Source organism: Trachypithecus francoisi, unplaced genomic scaffold, assembly GCF_009764315.1.
Source record: "Trachypithecus francoisi isolate TF-2019V2 unplaced genomic scaffold, Tfra_2.0 Lachesis_group3, whole genome shotgun sequence".
Taxonomy (NCBI): Eukaryota; Metazoa; Chordata; class Mammalia; order Primates; family Cercopithecidae; genus Trachypithecus; species Trachypithecus francoisi.
In genome coordinates this window covers 58,663,170-58,675,291 of record NW_022681468.1, presented here as the reverse complement: position 1 = coordinate 58,675,291, position 12,122 = coordinate 58,663,170, and the positions used below count along the sequence as shown (strand labels likewise).

The window sequence follows — 12,122 nt, the reverse complement described above, 5'->3', positions numbered from 1 at the left end:
TTAATGCCTCTTGGATTAATTGGTTATGGGTGTCAGGAAATCCTTTATAAAAAAAGGAACAATTACATTTTAAACAATCAATATAATTTACATGGTAAATATGTTAGGGAAGTTTGAAGAAACTGTTCAAAAGCGAGGTGTCTAAAGCAAGTAGTTTGGAAAACTCTAAGAAAGCTGAAAATCACGTATGAACTAATAACGTAATATGCACCCTGCTTAGGACTTTGGATTTAAATTGATATAATGAAACACTGAACAAAGAATAATGAATTTGACACAGGAGAAGGGTATGATCAGATTTGTGTTTTAGAAAGTCGCTCTTAGATGGATATGGATGTACCAAAAAGGGAAGAATTATGGAAAAATAGATGCTGAGAGAGCAGACAAGAAACACTAAGTAACAGTTTGCAAAACAGTGGGCAAAGAAAGATGAACCAAATACACAGCCTTGTTACCGAAGAGCAAGATCTAGCACTAAATTCTTACTTTAATGTTATATCTCACAGCTTTCCAGCCAGTACTCCATGTTTCTTGAACTATTTTCCTGTTCTTGGCCTTACTTATTTGCTTTACTGACTCTGTTCATGTCACTTGGACCAAACTTCTCTTTCTTTTCAATTAGTCCAATCACTGACTAGGTCAAAATCCAGCTACTCCATGGAGCATTTTTGATCTCTCCAAATAATTTATCTTCCCCTTCTCTTACCTATCAATTTAACAATTTATATGCCTAAAAAATGGACTTCAAGGAGTTCAACAAATAAAAGGTATAAAGTACCTTAAGCAAGGTGGAGGAAATGGAATTAAAGAATGACATAAATTGTTCCTGCTGCAGATAACTTCTGGGCCACTACACAGACAAAGAGAAGAAAGAAAATAGAAAGAGAGAGAGATCATAGAAAAGGTGAAAGTTAATCTAAGTCTTAATTCTTGGGTAGGATTTGAATATACAGCATTGTGAGAAGGCATTTTCTGATGGCAGAGAGAACGTAAGTAAAGATGTATAGATAGGGACTAAAATTAGCTCAGGTGGCTGTAATACAGGCAAAGTAGAGAAAACAAAACTCAAAAAGATTTGGAATACCCGAATACAGGGAGCCTTAAATACAAGTCAAGCTAAGGGGACTGGGATTCAGTTTCTGAGCAGGCAAATCTTAGAAATTGTAGTGTCTTAGATATTCTCTTCTTTATTCATATTCACTCCCCCTTCAGACAGCTAGAATTCCAGATTCTCAAGGCACTGTCTTCCTTCTGCATTTCAGAATATTAATTTTGGCATACAACCAGTGTATTAGTCAGAGTTCTCTAGAGAAACAGAACCAGTAGGATATGTAAGCAGTGATTTACTGTGAGAACTGGCTTGCTCACATGATAATGGAGGATGAGAAGTTCACCATTAAACTGTTTACAAGGTAGAAAGCCAATGGTGTAGTTCAATCTAAACCTGAAGACTTAAGAACTGGGAGAGCCAATGGTGTAACTCTTAGTGTAAGCCAGAAGGCCTAAAACTTGGGGGATAGAGGAGTGGGGTGTTGGTGTAAGTTCCAGACTCTAAAGGCCCCAGAATTTGGAGCTCTCTATGAGCAGGAGAAGATGAATGTCTCAGCTTCAGAAAAGAGCAAGTTGTCCTTTTCTTTACCCTTTCTTTTTTTTTTTTTTTTTTTTTTAAATCAGGGCCCTCAAGAGACTGGATAATGCCCACCCACATTGGTGAGTGTGAAGCTCCTTTATTCAGTCTGCTGATTTAAATCTCAATCTTTTCCAGAAACACTGTCCCAGACACAGCAAGAATTAATATTTTACTAGCTATCTGGGTATCTCTTAATCCAGTCAGGTTGACGCATAACATTATTACAGTCAGGTGTGTCATTTCCTCTTTATCATCAACACTTCCAGAAGGACCACACTTGTAAACGTTGCAGCCAACCTACAAACCTCCAGTAGTAGCACAGTCTCCAGTTTTCTTACAAGTCCAGTGCCTCTGAAACTACTTTGCAAAAAGTTATTTGGAGGTATCAAGGTCACATTCAAGTGATGGTGCACTGCTTTAAGGGAACTGTATTTCCCCATCCTATCACCTCCTCCATCACACTTGAATTCTAGTAATACCAGATAGTTCATGTGTATAAAAGTGACAACATTCATTAGTCATTTTTATTCCCTCAGTTTGACTTTATTTTTTTCTTGTGAAACTGGAATATCTGAGTAGACCGAGGAAAATGGTACTCCTGACACCAAAGTGTACATTTTAGCCTTGTTGTTGCTGCTGCTGCTGCTTGCCCAGTATCAAGATGCTTTTCCTTACTGGATGAATATCTCTATCAGTATTATTGTTAAAAATAATACCAAGCACTTAAAGACATGTACAGTGCATATTCTCTACATTATCTCATTTCATCTTCCCAGCAACGTTTTTACTTATTTTGTAGATGAGGACATTTATGAGTAAATAACTTAATTCCCCCAGATCACAAAGTAGTAAATGGAAAAACTGTTTTTTGAACCCAGGACTCTCTGATTCCAGAGGCTGGGTTCCAAACATCAAGCTCTGACCCTATGTTATTAGCTCTATTGAAGCCATTTGTCCTCCATTTCTTCAAGTGAAAGGTACTTTTTGATTTCTCATATTGCTTTGGGGAAGGTATAGAACAGACACTTAGCTTTCCCAATACACAAACATCAAATAAAGAGCTTACAGTTGCCAATAGGATGGTGTTTTGCCTCATCCTTTCACCTTTATGTTTTCCTGAAAATTATCAAAATATTATAGATAAAATTGATATGTGGAAAATGGCATTTTTCTTCTGGATGTAAAGAACACTATTGCTTAGGGGTTTTTTTTTGTTAGCACTTTTGAATAAACAATTCCATTATATACACAGGTGTTTTCACCTGTCTTGTAAAAATATTCTTGTTCCGAAAATGCTTTAACTAAGGATGTATATTATGTAGTTTTGGTTTATATGATTTATTTTTATGTAGTGTTGTTTTTAGGTATGTTGGTTTATGTGACTAAACCAACACTACAGGAACAAAGAAAATGATTTCTAAGTTTTAGGTTTTTATAGTTTTAGTTTATGCAGTTCCAGCCTTTGATGGTTTTGATAGGACTAATGTAGCAGTTGCATTTTAATTCTCAATAGTAGAGTCCTGAATGCTAAATATTGGGAAAATGAATGCCACTTTAATGCTTTCAAAACAAGAATGTTGAGATTATCTTTAATATGTTGAGAAAATCAAAGTTTTCTGCTACTATGGACTGAACATTTGTCACCCCAGAATATATATGTTGAGATCCTAACCCCCAAGTTGATGATATTGGGAGGTGGAGCCTTTGGAAGGTGAATAGGTCATGAGGTAGAGCCCTCTTTAGTGAGACTGAGTGCCTTTCTCTTTTCCCATTTGAGGACACAGAAGAAAGATGGTTGTCTGTGAACTGGGAAGAGGACCCTCACCAAACACTGAATCTGTGGGTACTTTTTTAAAAAAAACTTTTATTTTAAGTTCAGGGGTGTAAGTGCAGGTTTGTTACATAGGTAAACTTGTGGCATGCGGTTTGTTGTACAGATTATTTCCTCACACAGGTATTATGCCTCGTATGCATTAGTTATTTTTCCTGATCCTCTCCCTCATTCCACTATCCATCCTGCAAAGGCCCCAGTGTGTGGTGTTCCCTCTATGTGTCCGTGTTCTCTCATCATTTAGTTCCCATTTGTCGGTGAGAACATGTGGTATTTGGTTTTCTGATCTAATTAAACTACGGAGATCTGCTGGTACTTTTCTAGGACTTCCAGCCTCCAGAACTGAAAGAAATAAATTTCTGTTCTTTATAAGTCACACAATTTATGGTGTTTGATATGGTAGCCCAAACGAACTGAGAAAATCTCCCACTGCCCATGCCATTTTACCATTTAGCAAATAAAGGATTGTTCTTGTTTTGTTTAGACTTCGAAAAACAATCTGCTTGTTTACGTAAGACAATCTACTTCCTATTTTTAAAAATACTTTTACATTATTTACTTACATGTTAGGATTATAGGACAAATATTGATTTTTTTATTGTGGATTATTGTGATCACAATATTACCAAAATCTATAATATTAGATATATCATTTATTGTTTACTAACACTGAGGAAGACTTTCGTTTCTAGAAAAATGAACTGCTTCTTGGAAAGTTACATTCTTGGGGAGAAAGTACACAATGGGCATTTATAGAACAAATGTTTTCATTGGTACAATTTTATTCAGGATATGAATTGAATTTCATACTTTCATATAATTTATAGACTTTTACATTCATCAAATTCTTATTTCATATGAAAAAAGATGGACTCTACTGGAATTGTGCAAGATCACCTCAACTGATTAATGGCTGAGTGGAAACCAAAAATTATTTTTAGTCTAGCATTCTTTCTGTAATGCTCAATGTTATATCTAATATATTTTCAGGTGTAATATTTTAAAGTAACTAGAAAATTTTTAAAAATTCGATATTCCTAAGGTCCAGGTCTAGAACCTTCACCAGATATTTGATTTCATAGATGTTTTTGTTCTAAATCTAAGTTGCAGAATTATACTTTGCAAGTTTATCTAGCTAACTTGTTCCTCATTTTTCTCATCTTTAAGTGTGTAAGGGGTTAGATAATATGAACTATGATTTCATCTCGTTGTAAATTGAGTATGTTCTATGATTAATCAGCTGCCACCTTCATATTTTGGATTCTTCACAAAATTAAACTTTAATATGCCACAAATATCTATCTCTTCCTCTACAGTTTTACTGTTCTTTCCTTAGATTTAGCCTTTAAAAAGCTTCTGCTTAAATTATCTTTCTTTTGGTTGACCAGTATAGGTGAGAGAAGAAAAAAGAAAATGTCTACACATACACACACACGTGCACACACACACACGTATATGTTTGCTATTTGTATTTCTGACTTTATTTTCTGTATTTCAATCCACATCATCTGTCTCCATTGGTTACTAGATCTTCTGTGGTATTATAAGTCAATATGGTATTTTAAAAGTGGTGGGAGATTTTTTATAGAATAAGAAAGTTTATACTTTTCTAAATAAGTTCATTTTTTAAAATTTATTTATTATTATTATTGTTATTATTATTTTGAGACGGAGCCTCGTTCTGTCGCCCAGGCTGGAGTGCACTGGCGGGATCTCGGCTCACTGCATGCTCCGCTTCCGGGGTTCAGGGCATTTCCTGCCTCAGCCTCCCTAGTAGCTGGGGCTACAGGCGCCCGCCACCACGCCTGGCTGATTTTTTGTATATTTAGTAGAGACGGGGTCTCACCGTTTTAGCCAGGATGGTCTTGATCTCCTGACCTCGTGATCCGCCCGTCTCGGCCTCCCAAAGTGTTGGGATTACAGGCGTGAGCCACCGCACACAGCAAAGAAATCTATTATCATTACCATGTCAATATGAGAACAACAGTGACACACAGGACTAAGCAACTCATCCATACACAAGAAAAAGGCTAGTTTTTCCAAGACTTTTACTATCTTTTTACATTTCTTTAGAACTGAAAAGGATCTGGGCGAGTGAACATGCATTCTTTGTTCTCAGTAACAAATAGTGCAAATTAAATTCTATTGCAAAAGAAAATTAAAGATTTTTTTTTACCTCTTCATTGTTGTTATACTTCTTGGAAAGTAGACTATTATTAAGGTTTAAAAGCATTTTTAGCCTATACATTTATGGTATAACATTACTTTCTGAAACAGATTTTGACCTGAAGTACTTTAAAATGTTAAGAAAAATGTGCAAATATAGTACTTGTAAAAGAACCCTTCAAGAAAACTATATACCAACTCAAACCATTACTATTACACATTGCTTAAAATTATCTGACTGTATCTGGAAAGTGATAAGTGATACTTGAATTAATGTGACATCCAATTTTAGAACAAGTGTTGATTCTGTTCTCTTTCCTAGCATCTAAGGGAATGTATGTGTATATGAATTGCACTTATGTGTACATGTTTCTATGAAATTCACTTACTATGTGCAAATCACATCAATGTTCCAGCAGTTCCAGCAGTCTGTGGTCTTCTAATAACTGAATACTTTGCATGGAATTTATGTAATAATTTTTGTAATGGTTCCCTTCTTTTATTTTTTTGGAAATGGAGTCTCACTCTGTCACCCAGGCTGGAGTGCAATGGCGTGATCTCGAGTCACTGCAACCTCCATCTCCTGGGTTCAAACAATTCTCCCCTGCCAGCCTCCCCAGTGACTGGGATTATAGACACCCGCCATCATACCCAGCTAACTTTTGTATTTTTGTAGAGACGGGGTTTCACCATGTTGGCCAGGCTGATCTCAAACTCCTGACCTCAGGTGATCCTCCCGCCTCGGCCTCCCAAAGTGCTGGGATTAAAGCATGAGCCACTGCGCCTGGCCATTCTATTCCTTTTTTAATGTCATATTTTTAAATAATAATGTCTTGAGAAATAAACCTGTTTATAACCATTAATCCTAGCAAATTCATCAGTGGGTTTTTTATGCATTTACTAGAAGCAATAATTACTTAGGAACAATCATTCCTAAATTTGTATTAAAAATACAGCAACTGAGTCATATTAAGACATAGACATGAGTCAAATGCCTAAATGTCTTTTGTAAAGAATTATAGCAGTGTAAGCTGGTGTGTGCAAATTATATTTTACTTTCTAGAATACCCTTCTTAATAGTGCCAGAAACACTAATGTTAAAAAAACTAATCTCTTCAATAAAGTCACTAATATATAATACTTTATTGTAGGTAGTAAGATTTAGTGAATTATTAGCTGATTTATATCCATTTGTTCAGCTGATAGATTAATAGCAATAATCATTAGTCACTGAATTAAATATGGGGAGTACCCAGAGTATTCATTTTCAACAGTAGAAAATTAATTAATTTTAAAATATTCAGTACTTTTGAAAAACTTTCCTCCAGCTTTATTGAGGTATAATTGAGACATGAAAATTATATATATTTACAGTGTACAACATGATGTTTTACATTGCCTACAATGTTTACATGCATACTTTGTGGAATGATTAACAACTAATTAGCATATATACCACCTTACATGCTTTTTTTGTATGTGGTGAGAACATTTAAGAATACTCACTTGCCATTTTTCAAGTACATAGTACATGATTATTAACTACAGCCACCAGTCTGTACAATAGATCTCCAAGATTTGTTTATCCTAACTAAACCTTTATACTCTTTGACCAGTTATTTATTTTAATAGCAGCAGAGAGAATTTTATATGAGTTTTTTTGAGAGGTATTATTTATATGAGTTTAAAAACATTTGACTTTTTCTCAGAGGAAATTAATGTTAATATGTATTTTTTAGTCAGACTTAAATGTGTGATTATGCAAACTGAAACCCATTCCTACTCCCAAGCCTAGTGTCAGACTACTTTCACTCCTGCAAAAGTATTGGAAAGTCCAACTGTTTTATATAAATGAATCTAACTTTAACTAGCTCTCTGCCTCAGAGACGAACTATGCTCTTAGGTAAATGTGACTGCAAATATTAGGAACCGTGAGTTGAGGCCTTGACAGGCAGGGTTAGTGTAAGAGAGGACTGGGATCCTCACCTCTCCTTATAGGACAACAATGAGGAAATAACACTTTCCAACTGTTGTAAAGTCAATATAATTTCTTTTCAAGTCATATATGTTTCACTTTAAAGTATTTTAAGTAATGCTATAAGTATAAGGAAAATGAAAATAATGTCATAATCATTCTATACAAACCTCTATGTCAGATATAATTCTCTGATTACAAAATAATTGATTATAATATAGAGTTCCTTTATAATACTTTTAAATTGAAGTATACTCTCAACTTCATAAAAATAAAAATGTTTTCACTTTCTATGAAACTGGTTTCACCTAGTGAACACTTGAATTCTTCATGTGCTAAGAAGAGAAAGTTGATTTTTTGATATGTGATATGTTCTTATGTAAATGTCAAATGTTACATAGTGCTACCTTTTATTTGCATTTACATGACTTGAAACTATAAAGACAAATTTGAAACTTGCTTAATTTTTATGTTTACATTGCTGTTACCTTAAATGTAAAATATAACAGCATTATTTGTTACTGGTTCTGGTACTGGTACTGAATGATTAATTGAAATACCTTGATTGTGGTTTGATTTTCCCTTTGTATTTAAGAAACATTAAAAAGTTCATGTCACCACTCATTTTCTTGTTTATCTAATAAAGAATCTTTATAATTTTTTATATCATACTTAAAATTATAAATTGTTATGCCATTTTCATGCAGCACATAACCATGGTCTAAGACTAAGTGAATAATAAATAAATATGTACAGGGAAAAAATTGTTCATCAAATTTTAAAGTTTTTATGGTAATCTAGAAAAGGGTTCAGCAAATTTTTCTGTAAAGTTCAAAATAGCAAAAAGCTTAGGCTTTTGGGTTTTGATACTATATTTCATCCCTGCCATTATAGTGAGAAAACAGCCATAAACAATATGTAAAGGCATAGGGATGGCTGTGCTCCAATAAAACTTTATTTACAAAAACAGACAGTGGGCCTGTTGTGGTCAAGAGCTCTTAGTTTGCTGACTCCTGACTGCTAATATTAGAATGCAATTACTATTTAAAATTACTTTTTCTTTAATACACAGTAATTTCCCATATCAAAAATATCATCTTTAATACAGAAATATACAACCTGGAATTTATTGATAGGAAAAACAAATTTTAACTATTTAATTCAATAATTTTTTTCTGAGAAGTATATCTGCACAAAAGCATGTATTATTTTATATTTTATTATGGTTTAGATGGTAAACATTACAATTCATTAAATTTGGCACATTATAACCATGAAATACTAAATTTTACAAGAGCCAAGCACCAATTAAAAGTGAAATGAAAAAGATAGATAAAGGATATACTTCTAGTAAATCAATTGACACAAATAATCCCTAAATTTAGGTGTGACCATCTAGCTAAGTTTCCAGGCTACTGTCTGTCATGTGTATGTCTATTTTTATTGGCTAGCTGTGAGTTATATTTTCTGCTTCTTTTAAGTAGTTTTGAAGCTGGTTTGGAGGTAGTTACTTTTAGATCAGCTTATTTGGTTGGGTCAAAATAGCTTTCACCATAGGCTAATTGACACCTCCTACTGAAGCATGATTTTCTTGGGATTTTATTAATATCTCCAAGTATCCAACATATCTCTCCACTCTGGCTGGTGAAAATCTGAACATCTCCTATGCCATGTAAGCTTAGAAGATTATTTAGTTTATAGTTCCCTGGCAATAGTTCTTTCTTTGACCTCATCAAGTTTCCCCTTATCTTTGTCCAGATTAGTACATAAGGGAAGACTCTCAAGGGACTTCATGCTAATTTCTGAAGCTTTTACTCAGTTATAGTTCTTGTGTCTCTAGTACTCTGCTTTGCAAATTCCAGCCTTCTTGGCATCCTTATACCTGGATTTCTGTTCTTCATCTCATCAAGACTTTCTAGGCTCTCCCTCCCTGTCGGAATAAGAAATTCCTTCTCAGTAGAAAATTCACATTTGTAGGTTTCTTTCATATACTTCCCTTCTCTCATGGATCACAGCTGGGCAATGATTATTGCCCAATAATTGAAACCTATTGTTTCATATGTTTGGAAAAACTTTTACAGTTGTGTACAGTGAGAGGAGAAGTCTAATACTGATTGCTCCTTAATAAGTGAAAGAAGGCAACAATTTTTGTGATTTAATACAATAAATCTACTTATTTTATGCCAGACTTATATAGGAGATTTGACAGTTTTGTTTTGAAAAGATGAGCTCTTGCTCATCTTTTCCTTCATATTGAGTATCATCTGAACTGTACCCAAAAGTGGTCAGCAGTAACAGCAAAGATGTCCTAAAACTTTATTTTCTTTCTTTATTTTTTTTTAAAACAGGATGATTCTTTCAAATATATAAGCATGTATATAAAATTTGTTGTTTGGATGCACATTGTGGAACTTACGCATTGGGGCTTAAGAAATTTTGACATTCAATTTTAACAAAGGACATGCCAGTCATAACAAGCAAATCTCTAAGATTGTCTCCCTTTCAGTATAAATGATATTAAAGAGCTCTCAGGGTGAATTGGAACTAGAGAACCACATCTTGAAATTGCTGAATAAATTATTGCTTTGGACACTTTCTGTTTGACATTGATATGGGAAACGTTAGTGTCATTAATGTTAAGGTATTTTTCTTTGCCAAAATCAGCCATTACCAAAAGACATTTCTTAAAGAAACTCCTGAATCAAATTATCACAGATCAAGCCAACAGCACTAAAGTAGATGTTTTTTTCTTATTCTTTGCTATCATGGATTGTCAACAGCAAAGAACATTCCAGAATTAACAGTAATAAATTGTTTCAGAGTGAAATTTGAAACAAAGTAAGAATATAACTTTTTCTACTGCATTTGATGGTTAGAATTTAGAGCTGAAATTTGGTATTTTAACAGTTTTTCTTTACTCTGATAATGACTGTATTTTTATTCTACAGACTTTGAAAAATTGTTATTAAACTGAGAGCCATATGGTCACAACTTATCACAGGGCCCATCTTGTCAGACCTCAAATAGCTTTTAGCAGTAAAGAAATGCATGTTACACATATGCTGTAGTGGCAGAAAATTGCTAGTTATCTGTAAAGCTGGTTTCCAGTTTTTTGAGTACACAGCTAAATCAACTTTCCCAGCTTACTTTGCAGTTAGGTGTGTCTAGGTAGTCTCTGACTATTGCAGTGTGGGAGTAGGTAATGTAAATCTCTCTAAACTTGGTCGTAACAATCATCTTCATGATCCTCCCTTCTCTCTCTTCTCACCATATTCTGCTACTAAAGATAACTCCAAAAATACAGAGAAGGGCAGCCTCACAGTAGGAAAAGAACAGGGGTAACAGAGTAAGCCCTGTTCACCCTCCCGTCCACAGATTTGACTTTATCTGCACAAGAAATAAAGTTTTGTTGTATTATGACACTGAGATTTTGAATTTATCTTTTGTGGTATTGACTTGACTAATACAACTTTATACATTCAAACCATAAAGACACTGCTATGGTAAGTTATAAAGATGGAGATCCACATTATGGGGTGCAAAACATGGAGTTTGCTGAGCCCAGCCCACTGACACCACAGATCAAAGGACAGTGGTTGGAAATAGTCAAAGGGTGATGTGTGGCTTTTATTTTCTGTTTTTTTGGCAACATATTTCATGAAATAGGTATGTTTAAGCAAAATTGCGTGGTTTTCAGAGATCAAAGCTATTAGTAAGATTTGATGGAGCAGACGCCTTGCAGGCTTGAAAAGGCCAACTGCTACTGAAACTGAAGTAGTAAGAATATAAAATGAAAGAAGTTTTGAGCTACAGTATCACACAGTAGAACTTCTCCATGGAACAAAGAAGCTCTGCAATACAGGAAAGACCAGCTAAGGGTATGATATTCCCCTGAAATACCATACCCGATTCCCTCAAATTAACTCATTAAATGAGGGAAACAGTATCAGGGCAAGGAATCAGAGAGATAAAGCAAAGACACTTGTGTCAAGGAAAAAATCTAGGTGCTGTTACTGGCACATGCAAATGCATTGGAATATATCAGAAGCTAATTACAAATAGTTGAGGGAATTGTAACATGTGCATAAGCACACACACACACACGCACACACAAACACACATACAAGTCCAGAACAAACATCTTGCATTGTTTGAAATTCAGTAAAACTCCCAAACCCTCAAACTTATTTAAATAGAAAACCAGCTGTGGATAATGGGATGCTCTCAGCTGAGTATACCCTCTAGCACCTGTTCCAATATGTACATGGAGGATAATGGGCAAGGAAGAGCCTATCAGAGATCAGAGCTGTAGTATAATCAATGAACTCTCACTAGCCCCAGGAGAGAAAACTTCAAAGTGCCTGATGTATTAGTCACTGTTTTGTATTACTATGAAGGAATACCGGAGACTGGATAATTTATAAAGAAAAGAAGTTTATTTTGGCTCCTGGTTCCACAGACTGTTCAAGAAGCATGGTGCCAGCATCTGCTTCTGATGAGGTTCTCAAAAGGATTTTATT

The 12,122-nt window shown here is 34.6% G+C and overlaps 1 long non-coding RNA gene across 1 annotated transcript; it reads left to right on the top strand.

Annotated features, from left to right (window-relative positions):
* The first annotated feature begins 1,687 nt into the window (after positions 1-1,687).
* Positions 1,688-9,454, top strand: LOC117071187. The gene is made up of 3 exons (XR_004432187.1): positions 1,688-1,943; positions 4,504-4,509; positions 9,443-9,454. It is a non-coding gene; the product is annotated as an uncharacterized LOC117071187 (long non-coding RNA).
* Positions 9,455-12,122: the final 2,668 nt, after the last annotated feature.